The sequence below is a fragment of the Neofelis nebulosa genome, chromosome 11 (assembly GCF_028018385.1).
Source record: "Neofelis nebulosa isolate mNeoNeb1 chromosome 11, mNeoNeb1.pri, whole genome shotgun sequence".
Taxonomy (NCBI): domain Eukaryota; kingdom Metazoa; phylum Chordata; class Mammalia; order Carnivora; family Felidae; genus Neofelis; species Neofelis nebulosa.
Genome location: NC_080792.1, coordinates 24015430 through 24030336, shown reverse-complemented (window position 1 = coordinate 24030336; position 14907 = coordinate 24015430). Strand labels below are relative to the sequence as shown.

At 39.7% G+C, this 14907-nt stretch overlaps 1 long non-coding RNA gene across 1 annotated transcript; it reads left to right on the top strand.

The window, feature by feature from the left end:
- Positions 1-598: 598 nt before the first annotated feature.
- On the top strand, positions 599-12211 carry LOC131490064 (uncharacterized). Its single transcript, XR_009250930.1, has 5 exons — positions 599-719; positions 1743-1827; positions 2291-2390; positions 6447-6580; positions 12124-12211. It is a non-coding gene; the product is annotated as an uncharacterized LOC131490064 (long non-coding RNA).
- The last annotated feature ends 2696 nt before the right edge of the window (positions 12212-14907 follow it).

Genomic DNA, 14907 nt, shown 5'->3' with positions numbered 1-14907 from the left:
CCTTTGCATGTTTACGAGGAGGTAAACTGCATATATGTAGTGAAATTTTCCCAATATATTTATCTACAATCTCACGATTTTACGGTTGATATTATCTTCACTCATGAAAATCACTCATCCTAATAGGAAAGGCCAAAGATTTGAAAGGCTTAACATGGAACTAATATTTTGCCAAGAGGAGGAAAATCTTGAAGAATTCTTACGTCTCCCAATACAGCGGGTTGAAGGAAACAGACATGGACCAACATGTATTGGCTAATTTCTTCTTACAAGGCCTTGGACTAAGCATGTGGAAATACAAAGATGTATAAGGCATAGACTTGATCTCAAGAGGCTCACAATCTAGCTTGCAAGATGGTCAAAAGTTAAAACATTACATGGGCATAAAAGACAATAGTAATTAAATGGATATCAGAGAAGCATATTTTAGGCATTTTGAAAAAACTATTTTTGTGAGATAATCAGGAAAGACCTTTTTAAAAAAGTTACTTATTTGTTTATTTATTTATTTATTTATTTATTTATTTATTTATTTATTTTGAGAGAGAGACAGAGAGATGCAGAGCATGCGAGTGGGGGAGGGGCAGAGCGAGCGAGAGCGAGAGCGAGAGCGAATTCTAATCAGGGCTCCGCACTGGCAGGGCTTGAATTGATGAACTGTGAGATCATGACCTGAGCCAAAACCAAGAGTTGGACGCTTAACCTACTGAGCCACCCAGGTGCTCCCTGCCCCCACTGCCTTGTTTTTTAAAGTTTTTACAATTTATTTAGATAATCAGGAGAGACTTAATGGAATAAGTAAAATTAAGCAGAGATTCAAGGAAGGTGAACTCTCAATAGGGTGAAAAGTGGGGGGCAGGGGAGTAGGCAGAGAACTGGTGAGAAAGTATTTCTTTACTCCAAGTACAAGAGAAGCTGTCAGGCTTGGGGGTAGAGGTGGTGGCATTGGGAGACAAACACACAGGCTTGATTAAACTGAGGGATAGAGGTTTGGCAACAAAAGGAAGCAAAGCCTGGGAATTTGAAAAAGGTTAAGGTGTTTAGACTCTATTTTGAGGCCCATCCATCGTGAGGAGCTTGGTTTTCTGTATAAGGATTCAGGCAACATAGATTCAGTCCCAGGTCCGCTACATCCAAACAACATGTTACTTAGTGATTTAACTTTTCCGAGCCTCAGTTTCCCTTCTATACAATGGAGATTTTATCTACCAAGCAGAGTTGTGAAGGCTGCACAAAATAACATTTTCATTGTCACATTAGCTGTCACTTCCTCTCTAATAAATGGGCGGGGCAGGGAGGCTTGTGAAGAGGAAAATGACATTATTAAAGGGATGGATGTGATATTATGGGAATGTCAATTTTGTGAGGGTGTGCAGGATGAACTGAGGAAGGGGAGCGTGTGTGTGTGTGTGTGTGTGTGTGTGTTAGAGGTGGGGGGAACCAGGAACATGAGCTTGTTAGACCACATAGAAAGACACAGGGCCCTGAACTAGCCATACTGGCTATGGCCACATCAGCGGAAATGATAAAGTGAATATCAGGAGGAGGAATAAAGCATTTGGTGAAGGTAGAGCCACATATAAAAAATGAAATCCAGAAGAAAAATTTCTTGATTTCAGGATGAAAAAAACAGCATACTAGTAAAAGAAAGTACTGAGGAAAAGTGTCTAATGAACACTTGATTTTTTTTGTTTCTGTTTTATTTTGTTTTGTTTGCTTAGTGTCCTAACCCACTGTTTCAGGTTAGCTGCCCTATTCTCTCTGGATAGATCCTTTTTCTGGCAAATCAGAGTCCTTCATTTTCTTGGCACAAGGACAGGCCTGGAGGTAAGCTTTTCACAAGGTTAAGTCAGCCAGAGTCCTTCTCTAGGATTTTCTACCCGAAGATAAGTCCTCTTGGCATCTCTTTTATTTTTATTTACTTATTTATTTTTAATTTATTTTTTAAAAAATTTATAGCCAAGTTAGCACAGAGTGTAACAATGATTCCTTAATGCTCCTTACCCATTTAGCCCATCCCCCCTCCCACAACCCCTCCAGTAACCCTCTGTTTATTCTCCATATTTAAGAGTCTCTTATGTTTTGTCCTCCTCCCTGTTTTTATATTATTTTTGCTTCCCTGCCTTTATGTTCATCTGTTTTGAATCTTAAAGTCCTCATCTGAGTGAAGTCATATGATATTTGTCTTTCTCTGACTGACAAATTTCGCTTAGCATAATACCCTCTAGTTCCATCCACGTAGTTGCAAATGGCAAGATTTCATTCTTTGTAATTTTGGCCTCTCTTTTAGAAGCTAAAAGGATATCAGTCTGGAGAAAGCTGAGGGTAGACATAGAAGAAGCCAAATGGAGACCAGAGGAAATGAGGGAAGCAGAAGAACAGACTTACCGGTTGGATGATGTTGAGATTAGTTTCATTTCCTAAAATCAGAGTTGCCCTGATTTCTGTAGGATCTCTTTGTATGTTTCTGTGAGCTAACTACTATCCTTCTAATAACCCTCTTTTTATTCTTAAATAGAATAGGTTATATGTTATATGAAAAAGATACCAACAGATTCGATTGAACAAAAGTTAAAAGGTTCTGCAAGGCAGAGTATGCTAAACAAAATCAAATCAAAGAAATTGGGAAACACTTGCAATAAATACAACATGACCAAAAAAAGCGGTAACTATTCTTATTACATGGAGTTTATGTATCAGTAAGAAAATACTAACATTGCAAGAAAAAAATGAGTAGAGGCCATGAACCATTTGCAGAAGAAGAAATAGAAAGAGTCAATAAGAATCTGCCTTAATTATTTATATATATAGAATTATATATAAATATATATATATACATATATATATATAAATCAAAACAATTTGATATGCTATTTCACTAATCGGATTGCAAAGGTGAAGAATATGGTAAAAATGATTGGGTACAAGGTGTGTGAGGGTTATTCCACTTTAATTATTTATTTATGTATTTATTTATTTATTTATTTATGTATTTATTTATTTATTTATTTTTAAGGTTTTTTTTAATGCTTATTTATTTTTGAGACAGAGCATGAGCTGAGGAGGGTAGAGAGAGAGAGAGGGAGACACAGAATCTGAAGCAGGCTCCAGGCTCTGAGCTATCAGCACAGAGGCCGACATGGGGCTTGAACTCACAAGCTGTGAGATCATGACCTGAGCTGAAGTCGGACACCCAACTGACTGAGCCACCCAGGCGCCCCTCCACTTTAATTTTTTAATTAATTAATTTATTTATTAGAGAGAGCACTTGGATGTGAGCCAGGGAGGGGCAGAGAGAAGGAGAGAGAGAATCCCAAGCAGGCTCTGTGCTGGCACAGAACTCAACATGGGGCTCAGTCTTACAACAGTGAGATCATGACCTGAGCCAAAATCAAGAGTTGGACGCTTAACTGACTGAGCCACCCAAGCATATCTTTTTTTTAAATTTATTTTTTTAATTTATTTTTTGAGAGGGGGAGGGGCAGAGAGAGAGGGGGACAGAGAACCTGAAGCAAGCTCCTCACTGACAGCAGAGAGTCTGATGCAGGGCTTGAACTCATGAACTGTGAGATTATGACCTGAGCCAAAGTTGGATGTTCAACTGACTGAACCCTTTTAATTTATTTATGATTTATGATTATTATTATTTTAGAAGGGGGGTAGTTATTCCACTTTTCTTGAAGGGTTTTCTCTGCTTTATGTATCAAGAGCCTTAAAAATTTCCATAACCTTTGATTGAAACATTTTCCTCCTAGGAATTATCCTAAGGATATAATCAAAGATGTGAACAAGGTTACATGCAAGGATGTTTATTGCAGTGATAATTATATTAGCCTAATTGTAAATGTCTGATCAGGTGATGGTTGAATAATTAATGAAAAATGGACAGTCATATAATAAAAATTATGAGCCAATAAAAATCACATTTTTGGAAAATACTTCCTTGACATGGGAAATACTCACCATATGATACTAATGAAAAGCAAGTAGGGTGTAAAATGATGTGATGTGGTTCAAATTATTATTATTATATTATATTATATTATATTATATTATATTATATTATGTATGTGTGTGTGTTTGTGTGTGTGTGCCTGTTATACAGGTATTAGAATGTGAAGTGAAATTTTTCTATTGAACTTTTTGTCAAAGCCCAAAGCTGAAAATAATTGATAATAGTATCCTCACATTCTCAAGAAAGGGGTTAAAATACAGTCTCGCATTATGTAGTATAAATTTTAGAAAGAAAAAGAAAAATTAAAGAAGCCTAGTACTTTAATTTTCCTTTCCTTTTTCTTTTTCAGAAGGAATGATCTGAGGTGAATGTATAGGGTTAGAGTGTGCTTTTTTGCACAGACCCTTGTGCCTGATGCTGCCCTGGAGGTATCTGAAAGTGAGAAATTGGCTGGGCAGAGAAAGGGGTGGGGGGCAGCAGTGGGACCCAGGCCTTGGTTTTACATTTGGGGTAAGTGCATGGGGAAATTCCTGGGGGATCCCTGCGGTGGGACAAGAAGCAGGAAAGACCAGGCCATTGCCTCCTTCTCAGCTCCCAGTCCCCAAGGTCCAGAAAGGCCTAGGCTGGTGGGAGAAAGCAGCATTGCCTTGATGTAGATCCCATGGGACTTTTTCACTTCTGCACATGCAAGGGTTCTGATGTCTGAAAGTGACAGGACAGCTGTGGCTCTGCCTGCATCATGGCCAAGGGCCAAGGACGGAGAAACTCAAGCTGTTTTACCTTTGTACTCAACCTAGCTCACCTCATTTAATAATCCCTCTTAAAGTCACCAATCAAGGCTGGGAAAAATACACCAAAACGGTTATCTCAAACCATCTCTGGGCAGTGAGAGGAGAGGTGCTTTTCAATGCCTTCTTTATATTTTTTCTATATTTTTCACATTTTCCAAAGTAAAACATGTGCACTTTTATAATAATTTAAACAGACATAAAAAAAGAAACGTGGAGAGAAAATGGCTCAAGAGAAAAAAGAAGACCCAAAGTTAGAGCTTTAAAAGTAAATGCATTGCCCCCTTCTTAGTCTAATGAGCTGCCTATTACATCAGTATTTCTGTTGACAAGCCTTTTGTAGGTCCCCCTCTCTTCATCTTCATGCTACCACACCGGTGCTGACCCTCCCATCTCCCTCTTAGAGATGGCAGTGACCTCACAATTAGTGACCTTCCTCCCACCCACCTCCACACCCCAGGTAGGACCATCTTTCCAAACACTATCTCCTCTCTTTCATTGCTTCCCAATTGTTCCCACCACACCCCCCCACCCCACCCCTCCCTGCTTCAAGCAGGCCAGTTTCTTCACAGTCTCTTGTGAGGGCTGAGCTTGACCTACCTGGGCTCTCCAAAGTGACCTTTCAGTCTATTCAAATAATAGCCATCTCCCAGAGCTCACCTGGGTTCCCGCCCCTTCTCTCCTTTCAGAAAGCAAGAGGCAACTTGGTTTGGGGGTTGGTTCCATGTAAAACAGAGATCTCTACTTTGTCATACATGTAAATTGAATAAAGACATAGAAACTCCACAGGTGATGGGGCCTTTTTGGCCCACAGTGTGCTTTTGTGTGTCTATCTCCACGTCACACACTACATTGTTTAGTACAGAATGGCTCAGAAGATATTGTTGAATTGATTGAATCTAAGAAGTTATGGAACTATTAATCTGTTAATCCATTACCAAAGCCACTAGGATTCTGGCATGTAAAATAGCTCATCGGTTCCAATCTTTCCTGAATCTGGTAAATTTTCTAAGCCACCTTTTTCTTTTTTTCACTTCTGGTATGTGGTCATGTGAAAGTAGTTTGACATCATAATATCTAAAATGTAGAACAAGAGGGGTGCCGGGTGGTTCAGTCAGTTAAGCATCCGACTCTTGATTTCAGCTCAGGTGATGATCATGAGATCCTGGTTCCTGGGATCAGTCTCTGCATTGGGCTCTGCCCTGACAGCGTGGAGCCTGCTTGAGATTCTCTCTCTCCTCTCTCTCCACCACCCCCCTCTGCTCCTCCCTCTGCACGTGCTCTCTCTCAAAATAAATAAATAAACTTAAAAAAATGTAGACTATAGAAGTGGACTTAAATAAGAGAAAACAACACTTAGTTAAGTCCATTGAGTGGGTGGGGTGATAGGTGAAATAGGTGATGGGGACTAAAGAGCTCACATAGCATGGTGAGCAGTGAGTAATGAATGGAAGTATTGAATCACTATATTGTGCACCTGAAACTAATATAACACTGTATGTTAACTATACTGGAATTCAAATTTAAAAACCTACAAAAAAATAAATAAATCCATCCATACTTGCAGTAAAAAAAACTCGCTTACATATTACTATTGTCATTTAAATTTTACTTTTCTGAGCCTTCTAACAGGAGCAATTAAAAATGCAGCAGTCCCCCTTTGTCTGTGGTTTTTCTTTCCTTGGTTTCTGCCCCATCAACAGCCAACTGGAGGCAGATGCCTGCTGACGACGGGTCAGAAGGTCAGTGGTCACCTACCTCTACGTCACAATCCTGCGTCCTTCACCCGACTTCTCATCACAGAGGCATTTTCTCATCTCACATCATCACAAGTAAGGTGAGTACAGGGCAATTAGATATTTGGAGAGAGATTCTCATCACTTTTATTGCATTACATCAATTTATAATGGTTCTTTTTTTATTACTAGTTATTGTTAATCTCATACTGTGCCTACTTTATCAATAAGACGTCACCCTAGATATGTACGTATAGAAAAAACATATATAGGGTTCAGTATCATTTGTGGTTTCGGGCATTCACCGGGGGTCTTGGAACCTATTCCCTGCAGATAAGGGGGGACTACTGTATGGAAACCTTTTGTACCCCTTTCCCTACTCCACAACCTAGGGAAACATTTTTTTTCCTTGGCCTTTCAAACAGATCCAAGGAAATAAAATAGAGGCTCATGCTTGTTTTCTCCACACTTAAATTTTTTTATTTGCAAGCAGATTTACCCTGACTCCACAGAAGCCAAGTATTAATTAAAGTGTAAATAAGAGAGAGAGATTGGACATAGAGGTGAAACGTTCTCTCATGTCTGCAAAAGGGTCACATCCAAGGGGACTTATAAACGTTAAGTATTTCTGTGGGTTGTATAATTCAGAAAGCTACGGGATAGGTATTAAATTTGATCTGACCTCCTTAACAAACATAGTACTGATCACAATATCAATCTAGCTTTAGTTTTTAAAAGTTTTTTTTTTTAACTCCTTATTTGACCTCACCTAGAAACCCACAGACCGCAGACACATTTTCCTTAGTTCCTACGCACTCTTGCACTGGAACTCCCCCCTCTCTAGCTCTCTATAGCAGCAGTGCTGTAGTGGGGACCAGGCGTGTCTTGTGGGGAGAAGCTCAGGAAAGCAGCCTGTGTCTCTGGAAGACCCTAAAACCCAGAGGCTGCTGGGCTCTCCCACCCTCCACCCCAGCTCTCCTCCCTCTACAGTCTGGTTCCTCCTCCCAGCGTCCCCCTCACCCCAAACCCTTTCTTAAAAATAAAACATTCTAGGCTTCTGGCGTTTCCCTACCATTGGGTTGGCAGGCTGCGGAAGGTGAATGCTGGCCTGTCCCTGCTGATACCAGAGACACAGGTATGTTCACGGCTGGAACTCAGAGCTCATTTTCCCATAGAGACAGTAGAACTGTGCTGTACTGTTAGGTAGGTTCTGGAGTACATATAGAACTCCAGATGAGATAAGTGAGTCAAATGGACTTTTGTGAGTTCTCTCTCTCTCTCAACATATTCCTTTTCTGTTGTTTCCTTAGGAAAATGGCTCTGAGCTCCAAACAGTTGACCATAAATTGTCTTTGTGTAGAGAGAACCTCAGGGGCAGAGGCCTAAATTGTTTGCTGTGAATCCAGACTGGTGTGGGCCCTTTTGGGGGGCATAGCCCACTCTACACCACTCTAGGCCCAAGACTTCTGAGCTGTTAGAGAAACCAGGAGCCCCCTTAGAGTGAGCACCCAAAAGGAAAATAACATACCTGAATGGGGGGAGGGTGTGTATGAACTTGGTACAAGACCATGGCTAAGGCAGGAAGGCAGGAGGCTTAGGGATGGTAGGGGTGAAGGCCCAGCTCCTAGAGATTTTAATTGTGGTATACTTTGAAGGTAGTTTCTACAGATAAGTGCCAGTCATTGACAGGAGGGTTATAATAAAAAGCAAGTGGAACAAAGAACTAAAACTTTAGAGTACTCCATGAGATGGAATCTGGGAGTAGAGTTATTTTGTAGCCTGGTAATACAGTACATCACGTGTGTGTGTGTGTGTGTGTGTGTGTGTGTGTGTGATTCCACTGTTCAGCCAGAACAAAATAAACGTGTAGCTATAGCCAAGGCCACACCCACCTGGTGATGACAGGAAGTGTGATAGTAACAGTAGGGAAAGCAGGTAACCTTTTAAAATGATGAATGAACTGGAAGCTGCCATAAAATAGGAGAAAAATGATCATGGCCACTTATGAATCTGTGTGGGATCTCCTAGGATCAGAAAGAAGAGGTTCAGGGACACTGGAATTCAGAGACTGAGATGGAGGGGTCTGATCTAGATTTAGCAAATAATTACTGTTCTTGTCACTCTTTTGATTGTGCTCTGGGGGATCCTAGCTGCTTTTATATATATCCTTTGGTGTTTAGTATGGTATCATGCATAATAAAGTAGCCCTCAATAAGTGTTACTGACAGCCTACACAAATAAAACTAAATAAAAATAGAATAAAACTAAATAAATATATTGAGATTCAGACAAAAGGTGAAGAGTGTCATGTGCTCCAATACTGAAGATACACTGCATAGATCTGGAAGCTGATTTTAGTTTTTGTTTGTAACTGTTGAGTGTGTCCATCCAGGAACTCAATTATGAAGAGAAACCAGCCTTTACTGAGATAAAGTTTGTTTTATGGTCTTTAGAAGTGCTCTGCTAGGGCTTTGAGCCTTCTCTCCTAACTGGAGATGTGGTAGATAATATTATGGAGCATGAGTTGGCAAGATCTCAAGGTGATGATAGCCGTGGTGGTCATGGTGGGGAGGAAGGAGTTTTGGATGAGAGGTATAACATGTATTCTGACTCCTGTAGCTGGAAGGAGCTGTCACAGGCATTGGGAGTAGAGTATGACTGCAGAAAGAAACTGGCCCTTCTATCCAAAAATTCCACCTATGTGTATGTAACGTTTTGGCACATGAGTTGGGTGTGGGGAAAGAGGACTGCCTTGCTCTAATCTATGCAATAGACAAAATGTATGCAACCAAACTATTTATTGAAAGATTTTACTCATGAAAAGTGCCCTTAATCATCTTTTGATTTAACAAGCATATATTGAACTCTTAATATGTGCCAGGATTCAGCCCTCTGGAGGTACTGGCGATGGCCTCAAGTTTCTATGTTTTTATGACTATAATTCCTCAAGACCAGAGACTTAGACCATTTAATTCACTGTTTTATTCCTTTGTGTCTCTTTCCTGGGGCTTTTCAATGCAGCAGTGGAAGCTACAGGTCTCTTTCTTTTTACATTCCAGACTGCTGGCAGACATGTCCCTTGCCACTTGGAGGGCCTTGAGAGAATGAGCCCTCACTACAGGCAGAAGCCAAGCAGAGAGGGAGAGCAATGAAAAGAAGAGAGAGAGAGGGCATGACAGAGAGCAAGTCCTGATAATTTTAGATTTAGTTGTGAAGTCTTTGCTACCTATACCTTTCCATCATCTGGCTTTATGAACCATGAAGTTGCCCAAGGTAGTTTGACATGGCTTTCCAGGACTTGCAGCCAGCAAGTTCTGGATTACACAATATGCAACACTGAACCCAATGTTTTCCTTTCCCAAAGCTACCCCTTCCTGTATCCCGGTTAATGGTTCCACTTACAACCTCATCCCCTCAGGTCAGAAATCTGGGAGTCATTCTAGAATCCTCCCTTCGCATCACTCCTGACAGTCAGTGATAATCATCAAGTCCTAACAATGTGGCTTCTAAATAGCCCTTGAACCTATCTCCTCCCCAATCCTATGATCACCACTTTAGGACAGGCCTTCATGAACTCTTGCCTAGGGCTTTGCAATGGCCTTGTATCTGGGCTTCTTTTAGTCTCGTCCTTGTTAAATCTCATTTCCACATGGCAGCTACCGTAAGGTGCAAATCTAGTTTTGTCAATACAATGCCCCAATTTCCCATGACCCAGTCCTTACCTCTGCAATTTCTCACTTGAAATTTTACACTGTGTTGATCAACACAAAGTTTATTTCACACACGAACCAAGTTCAGGCTGTCATGTTACCAGCGATGAGGGCTTTGATACTGAGGAGGAGAGATGGTCCGCTTCCATTGACTTAATCTTCAGCAGTCTCATTTCCTACAAGATGTAGCTTAAATTTTGTAGGTTGTCATTTAATGACTTCCAGTCTTTTCAAGCTCCCCTCTCCCCAACTGAACTCTGTAAGAATCATTGCTCCAGCAGACTGTTCTATAATAATACAGTTACCCGTCAACATCTTTCCCCCTCTGGTTGTTTATGAAGAGCTTTGTGCCTGAGGAACTCTTTACTTCTTTTCTGCCCATTCACTTGTACCTGCCCTCAAGGCATTCCATCCCACACTGATTTCTTGCTCTTCCAGCATCTAAGTTCTTATTGTTTGCACAGTTCTTTTGATCACTTATTATATATTCCTTTATATTGATATTTGACTTTTCATGAATATGTCCTACCTCTGCCACAAGTTTCCAAGCTCTGTGAGAACAAGAACCATGCCTTAAGCCTTTGAGTCTTCCTAGCACATTGTCTTGTATATAATGAGTACTCAGTAGATGTCTGTAGATTTTCTTCAACTGGATCCATTCTCTGGAGTCATGGCAGCCCCACACTTTGGTGAATTTTTAATAAATGGGTCCACAGAAGATAAAAGGTTAGTGTCTAAAATATATAAAGAACTTATATAACTCAACACCCAAAAAACAAACAATCTAATTAGAAAATGGTCAGAAAGCATGAACAGACATTTCTGCAGAGAAGGTATATGGACGGCTAACAGACATGAAAAGATGGTCAACATCGCTCATCATCAGGGAAATGCAAATCAAAACTACAATGAGGTATCACCTCACACCTGTCAGAATGGCTAAAATAAAAAACACAAGGAACAACTGGTTTTGTCAAGGATGTAGAGGAAAAGGAACCCTCTTGCACTTTTGGTGGGAATGCAAACTGGTGCAGCCACTGTGGAAAACAGTACGGAGGGTCCTCAAAAAGTTAAAAATCCAACTACCCTATGAGCCAGTAATCACACTACTGGGTATTTACCCTAAAAATACAAAAACACTAATTCAAAGGGATACATGCACCCCTATGTTTATAGCAGCACTGTTTGTAACAGCCAAATTATAGAAGCAACCCAAATGTCTATAGATAGTTGAATGAATAAAGAAGATGTGGTATATATATTTGTGTATACACACACACGCACACACACACACACAATGAAATATTATTCATTCATAAAAACGAATGAAATCTTGCCATTTGCAATAACATGGATGGAACTAGAGAGTGTGAGGCTAAGTGAAATAAATCAGAGAAAGAAAGACAAGTACCATATGATTTCACTCATATGTGGAATGTAAGAAATAGAACAAACAAAGGAAAAAAAAAGGGAGAGACAAACCAAGAAATAGCCTCAACTATGGAGAACAAACTGATGTTTGCTAGAGGAGAGGAGAGAAACAGGTGATAAGGATTAAGGAGTGCACTTGTGGTGATGAGCGCTGGGTGATGCATGGAATTGTTGAATCACTCTATTGTACACCTGCAATTAATATAACACTGTATGCTAACTATACTGAAGTTAAAATAAAAAAAATAAGTGGGTCCATAGAAGACAAGGTCAGTACATTTTCGCTTCCAAAGGTAAAAGTTATTCAAGGTCAAAATCTTCAATTCCCACAAAGAGGAAAATCACTTTTGTGAGGTGCCTAGCAACGGTCTTAAGTTCTACTGAGCAAGTCCCAGGAGTCTGTAACTTTTGTGTCAATGAAAATTATAATTACTGAGTACAATTACAATGCCATGGAAATCATGAATATTATAATTCATGCATCTGTAAAATTGCCATTTCAGGGCTCATGAAAGATACAAGCTCAAGACAAAAGAGAACAAGAAAACCTTGGAACCAGATTTCTGGTCACAATAAAGAAATTACTTTAAGGCAGTCTGGGACTATAATTTTTAATTCTAATTTAATATATTCCTATTTATTTCTGACTGTTTCACAAATTGGAGTTCATAACATAGAAACTCTTCTGGTATTTTAATCTATTTTCCTGCTCTCGAGATATTTTTATCTGCTTTCATAATCTCTTATGATTATGATAAGAATTTTTGTCAACCTTTGATCATCTTGATATATAAGGCATTTTCTTTAAAGGCCTTAAACATAGGTTACATTTCATTTATCCTCCCATAGAATTTAGCATTCTTTCTATTGTAAGTGACATTTTGTACTTCCTTGGCTTATTCGAAAATAAAAGAATTTATTGGCTCATCTAAGTTGAGAGTGTAGGCTAGATCAAGCTTCAGGCACAGCTGGAGTTGGAGCCAAAAAAATGTCATAAATATTTGGTTTCTCACAATCTTTCTTTTCTGCCTCTAGTCCTATACTGGTAGCAAAATGGCAGTAACAGCTTCAGGCTCTGTATCTCCTCAAGTTTCAAGACCGTGGAAAAGAGTGATACTCTCTTTCCTAGAAGTATCAACAAATGGATCTCATTAACACTCTGTGGTTACATGCCCACCTCTAAACCAGTTACCACGGCTATAATTTACTTAAACCTGGTGGGGAGGCATGGTAGTTACCCCTGACCTCAAGGGTGTAACCTGTTCCACCGAAGTTTATGGACTAATAGTGTAGGTGAATTGGTATTGACCTTCCAGAAGTCCACTCCCTAAATTCTTAGGAGCATCAACCTTATTGACGACATCCTCTTTTAATACTATTTTCTTGTCTTTTTTGATGCTGTAGGCTCTTGGTGCCTTTTTTATCTGGTCATTGAATGTTCAGGTCTCTCAGTGCTACGTCCTAGACACTCTTCTTGCTGACCTCTATTCTAGGTGATTTCATTCATACACAAGGATTAAATAACCACCTGAAAACCAAAGCTTTGAATTTCTTCTGCAACACAGAGGAAACTCTGAATTTCTATCTCCAACTACCCACGGACCTTTCTGTTTGGTTCTCTCTCTTTTTTTAAATTTTTTTTTTTAATGTTTATTTATTTTTGAGATAGACAGAGACAGAATGAGAGTGGGTTAGGGGCAGAGAGAGAGGGAGACACAGAATCTGAAGCAGGCTCCAGGCTCCAAGCTGTCAGCACAGAGCCTGACGTGGGGCTTCAACTCACAAGCTGTGAGATCATGACCTGAGCCGAAGTTGGACACTCAACCAACTGAGCCACCCGGGTGCCCCTGTTTGGTTCTCTTAAAGTCACTTCAAACTCAACATGTTCAAAACCACATCCCTTTTCCCCCAAATAGACCTGGTCTGAGCTGTGTTTTTTTGTTGTGGTGAACTGAACCACTATTTATCCAGTTCAGCATGTTAGAAACCTATGTGCCATCTTTTTAAAATATATATATAAAGTTTATTTATTTTGAGAGAGAGAGAGAGAGAGAGAGAGAGAGAGAGAGAGAGAAGGAGAATGAACAGGGAAGGGGCAGAGAGAGAGAGGGAGAGAGAGAATCCTAAGCAGGTTCTGCACTGTCAGTGCAGAGTGTGATGTGGGGAACTTACAAACTGCGAGATCATGACCTGAGCTGAAACCAAGAGTTGGATGCTCAATTGATTGAGTCACCCAGGCTCCCCTACGTACCATCTTTAACATGGCCTTGACCCTTACTACCCACTGCTTAACTTCTCTATTGCCAAGTCCTACAAGATTTACTTCTTCCATATCTCTCAAATATTTCCATTTCTCTCCACCTTTAGGGCCACCTCCTTATTCCAAGCCATTATGTTCAATCATCTAATTACTACACAAGGTATCAACTAATTTTCAATGTTTTTTGCCTCCTTTCAACCTATTTTTAATTTTTTTAGTTAGAATGCATTTTTTCAAAATGCAAATTCAATGACTTTCCATTGTCTTAAGATACAGAACAAAATCCCTGCCATGGTCTACAAAACTTTGCTGATAGGGCTCCTTCCTTGTTTACCATCACTATAACTCTCCACGTTCCCTTTACATTCACCATTGTGGCCTTATTTCACTTTCTTGACATACCCTAGTAGACAGAATAATAGATACCCCAAAGATGCCTGTGACCTAATCACTAAAACTTCTGAATATTACCTTATATGGCAAAACAGACTTTGTAGATGAGATTAAGTCGGGGATCTTGAGATGAAGAGTTTTCCAGTTAGTCCCAATATAAGAGATTATCTGGTTAGTCCCAATATAATCACAATGAAAGGTGAAGAAGCAGGTATGGTGATGGAAGGAGAGGTCAGAATGATACGAGGAGCAGATGGCAAGTCAAGGAATGGAGGCAGCCTATAGCAGCTGGAAAATGAAAGGTCCTCCTTTAGAGCTTTCTGAAGAAATGCAATGCAGCCGTATGAACACCTCAATTCTAGGACGTCAGAACTGTAACTGTTCAGAACTGTAACATAATAAATTCATTTTGTTTTAATTCACCAAATTTGTGATGATTTGTTATAGTACCAACAGCAGACTAATACACATACCATTGAGCTGAATCTTGATTCCAACAAATTAATTTATGTTTAAGAACTAATAAAGTTAGCAGAAAACTTATGTATGTTTGAAAAAACTTGGGCATGTGAATCTACTTTATCAATTGCAAGTTTATGAAATTTAAATACAGATTAAATACTTCTGATGAAAA